Source organism: Phyllostomus hastatus, unplaced genomic scaffold, assembly GCF_019186645.2.
Source record: "Phyllostomus hastatus isolate PE091 unplaced genomic scaffold, TTU_PhHast_1.1 phas_contig_90, whole genome shotgun sequence".
Classification (NCBI taxonomy): domain Eukaryota; kingdom Metazoa; phylum Chordata; class Mammalia; order Chiroptera; family Phyllostomidae; genus Phyllostomus; species Phyllostomus hastatus.
The window spans coordinates 3,220,672-3,225,624 of record NW_025333984.1 but is presented as its reverse complement, the minus strand read 5'-3'; positions in this window follow the sequence as shown (position 1 = coordinate 3,225,624).

The following is a 4,953-nucleotide window of genomic DNA, read 5'->3' as shown; positions in this document are numbered from 1 at the left end:
AGAAGCATCAATCTTTTTAAATGTGTTTCTATCCCTCCTACTTCTTGTAAAGTAGCAGTTTTTTCAAAACTAAAATGACCCCATTCATCATGTCTGAATGCCCCTGCTCCTTTCTGTATTGCTTTACTGCTGTTGTCAATTCCCAGGACACTTTCCTCCCCGTGTCTTTGGACAGTCTCCATGAATGAGAAATTACTAAATGCATTTGCTATGACGTTTGCAAAGGCAGCCACTTAAAGAAAAGGTCAGTGTCAGTGTACTCTGTTTCCAAATACGCCCCTTAAAAAAATCAGACATTACAATACTGAATATCAATTGCCTGAAGACTTCCAAACATCCGCTAGGAAAATCCAGGGGTCCTTAAAAATGGAAAAATCCAATGGAAGTTGTGATGTGAAGGGAATGAAGGGGCACCATATTTCTACTGACCTGGGGAATTGTGCTGAAGGGTCTGCAAGGGGGTGACCACACAACTCCTCAGTACTCTGCTTTTATACTCAGCCATTTAACTCAGAAAGACCCCATACATGTTATCTGATTAATAAAAATGAAAAGTCAAGTCTCTGAAGAGCCTCCAAACAGAGAAATGGAATTACATGGAAAGGAGTAATTATACAAAGGGGGCTCCCTAAAAAAAACAAACAAAAAAAACCCCAGAATTTATTTTTAAAAAATTGTGTATTCATTCTTACATGTTTAAACTTCAGTCACCTTCCAAGTACTCTCCTTTTGATGCAATACACCTACTGAGACATTTTCCCACTGCTCAAAACAGTTTTTAAACTCATTGAATTTGATGCCTTTTACAGCTTCTGCCGTTTTTGGTTTCACCTCTTCCATGTCAGCAAAATGTTTCCTTCTGAGGACTTTTGTCATCTGTGACTTTTTTAAAAAAGTCACTCAGGATGAATCTGGGTGCCAAGGAGGGTGGAGCACAGGGGTCATGATGTTTTTAGACAAAAACTTTTGAACACTCACTGTAGTGTGTGCAAGTGCACTCATAAATCACCCATCATGAAATGGGCAAACACATTTAAACAGTCTTCAAAAATATTCACTGAAACCAAATGCAGCCTCTCACAAAAATGCTAGCTGGTACACTCATACAGATGGGTTCCTATAACAGTCATCTAGTGGGGGAAGCTTGTACTACAAGGGGACTGCACTTCAGAAAACAATTTCATTTTTTTGAATCCCCCTTTGTCTATAGCCATTTTGCTTTGTATTTCTGATGCTATTCTTTCACTGGTATCTGTTAGTCTTCTCTGAACTCTGAGCTTTCTACAACACAAAATTACATTTTCTGTTTCTCTTATATGCTGCCAAACATCATTAATCAGTATACACAAAGATATTCACAATTATACCCAAACTATTACCTTCTTGTCTCACCTTCTACTACTCTCTCCAAGTGCCTACACCCTCCCTTTCATTCTTTAAGACTCATTTAAAAATTTTCTCTTTTTTTCTCTTTAAGTCCTCCATGATCCTTACTGCCACCCAACATTAATTGTTCTCTCTATATTTTTCTATTAATTCAATTATTCACAAATTACTAAGTACCAACTATTTGTTAGTCACTTTGCTAAAGCTTCAGGAATGCAGCAGAAGATAGATGTAGGCACTGACATAGAATTTATAAGATAACAGGAAAGATCAGTAGTTGTAATAAATACTTCTCATAAGAGAAGTATAGTTGACTATGAGGTGTCACTGCAAAGATATGACATAGTCTAGAGAGGTCAGAGAAGATTTACCTAGAAAAGGAGCATTTAAATTGAGACCTGAAGTAATAATATGAACTAGACTGATATACAAAGTATTGCCTACTAGACAGAGAATATGAACATATAAAAACCAATAAGGCAAGAAGGAACTTGGGGTTTACAGGAACTGAAAGAAGGGGAGAGCAGCACAACCAAGGATTCAGAAGGCCAAGTATTATACGCAACATTAATAAATCTGAATCTTAGAGTAAATGAATGGGAAGTCACTGAAAAGTATTAGCCAGGGGACTGTTCGTAGGGAATAAAAATAGATGCAGAAATATGTAGCTTGGAATACAATGATGGGGAGCAGTGAATACATTTGAGAGATATTTGAGATGGGGAATCTACAGGACTTTAATAATGGGATGTAAGAAAAAAGATGGAAGGTGTCAAAAATGACAAAAAAAGATAGTGTTTTATTTGCTTGAGGTAAGGAATAATAGAGAAGGGCCAAGATTGGTTTTGGGCAGTGGGGTGGGTAAATAATGAGTTTGACTTTAGAAAAATTGAATCTGAGGTGTTCCTAAGATACACATGTGGATATAACAAATAGGTGTATGGCTCTGGAGCTCAGAAGAAACAGCCAAATTAAAGATAAGAAGCAGAATCATCAGCTTAGAGTTGAACATTGAAGTCATGGAAGCAGATAATTTTATTCAAGTAAAAGAGTAGATTGGACAAAGAAAGTCCCCGTGACATCACAGTAAATGCTTAAAGGTTATATGGAGGAGTCACAAAAGGACCTGAAGAAATGATCAGAAAGATAGAAAGAAAACCAGAGGAGTGAGGATTCTCAAAATCCAAGGCAAGAGAGTACATCAAGAAAGAGGATGATCATCTGAGATGAATATTGCTGAGTTACAAAGAAGGGTGGATTTAGCAACATGGGTGTCATTGTGACCTTATCAAGAGCTATTTCAGTAGATTTTTGTGGGGCAGAAGACAGATTGGACTTGTATGAGGTGAATAAATGGAGCCATAAATGCAGACAATTCCAGACATTGGTGCTTAATGGTATGAATGAGATTGTAACTTAGGGGTTACTAAGGGGGCTAAGGAATCCAGAGGGTTTTGCTTGTCTGTTTGTTTGAACATAGGAAAGACCATACTATGTTTAAAAAAACAAACAAACAAAAGAAAATTCCAGTGGAGAAGGATTGATTTGAAGATACAATAAATAATTTTTGTCAGGTGATAATTATGGAATTTATTCCAGATAACTAACAAAGCCTCTCTATGTGATTCTTACAACTTCCCTTCAGTGGTTTCTTGAAGGTTCTTAAGCTCTTATTAATGTCTTGACCAGGAATCCTTATCTGTGAATTTCTTTCTTTTCTGTCTTAATTTTTTTTATTGTTGTTCAAGTAGAGTAGTCTTCATTCCTCCCCCGCTCCCTTGCCAACCTAGCCATCCCCACTTTCCACCCCTGACCCCACCTCCTCTTGGTTTTGTCCACGTGTTCTTTATAGTTGTTCCTGAAAACACTTCCTCCTTTTCTCCTCATTATTCCCACCCACCTCACCTCTGGTTACTGTCAGTTTGTTCTTAATTTCAACATCTCTGGTTATATTTTGCTTGCTTGTTTGTTTTGTTGATTAGGTTCCAGTCAAAGGTGAGATCATATGGTATTTGTCTTTCACCACCTGGCTTATGTCACTTAGCATAATGCTAAGTTCAATCCATGCTGTTGCAAAGGGTAGGGACTCCATGCTGTTGCAAAGGGTAGGGACTCCTTCAGTCTTTCTGCTTCATAGTATTCCATCATATAAATGTACCATAGCTTTTTGATCCATTCATTTACTGATGGGCACTTGGGTTGCTTCCAGCACTTGGCTATTGTAAATTGTGCTGCTATGAACATTAGGGTGCATAGGTTATTTTGGATTGGTGTTTCAGGATTTTTAGGATATAATCTTAGCAGCGGAATTGCTGGGTCAAAAGGCAGTTGCATTTTTAGTTTTCTGAGGAAATTCCATACTGTTTTCCATAATGGTGTCACCAGTCTGCAATCCCACCAACAGTGTACTAGGGTTCCCTTTTCTCCACAACCTCTCCAACACTTGTTTGTTGCTTTGTTTATGATGACCATTCTCAACAGTATAAAGTGGTATTTCATTGTGGTTTTAATTTGTATCTCTCTGATGGCTAGTGATGCTGAGCATCTTTTCATATGTCTCTGGGACCTCTCTATGTCCTCCTTAGAGAATTGCCTGTTCAAGTCCTTCGCCTATTTTTTAATTGGGTTGTTTGTCTTCCTGGAGTGGAGTTATGTGAATTATTTATATATTTTGGAGATCACCAAGTCTCTATGGTCAATTATTATTTGAGAAAGGGGGCAGAAGCATAAAATGGAGTAAAAATTGCCTCTTCAAGAAGTTGTGTTGGGAGAGCTGGACAGCTACATGTAAAAACATGAAACGCAATCACCAACTTACTCCATACACAAAAAATAAATTCAAGGTGGATAAAAGACTTAAATATAAGCTGTGACACCATTAAAGTCCTAGAGGAGGACATAGGCAGGACAATCTCAGATATTCCACGCAAAAATATTTTCACCCATATGTACCCGAGAGCAAGCGACATAAAGGAAACAATAAACAAATGGGACTACATCAAAATAAAAAGCTTCTGCATGGCTAAAGAAAACAACATTTAAATGAAAAGAGAACCAACTGGGTGGGAAAACATATTTGCCAATGGTATCTCAGATGAGGGTTCAATATAAAAGAAATAACTTAACTGATGGCATGTCTCCTGGGAAGGTAGAAGGGGAAGGGATCCAGAATATAGGTAAAGGAACTGGCCTTTAAGAGTAAAAAAAGGATATTCTTCCACAATAACATTAAGAAAGAGGATGGTTATTAAAACTTTCAGTCTCTAGGTTTGGAGGTAGAGTTGAATAGGTGGTGAAAACCTTTGCTGGAATTTTTGGGGAGAGAGAATTATGGGAGAGAAGTTGGAGAAGGTAATTTTTAATCAAGTTCTCAGAACGCCTTTTTTATTCTAGAGCTCCCTTATGGTTACTAAAGGGTAGTGTCATGCAATGGTTAAGACAATGGGATCAGTAACCCATTGAGGTTTCTGGTAAGAACCTTGCTCTAACATCAACTAATTTTATGACCTAGGATAAACCACCTAACATTTTAATTTTCTGTTTTATCATCTGTGAAAAGGGGATCAT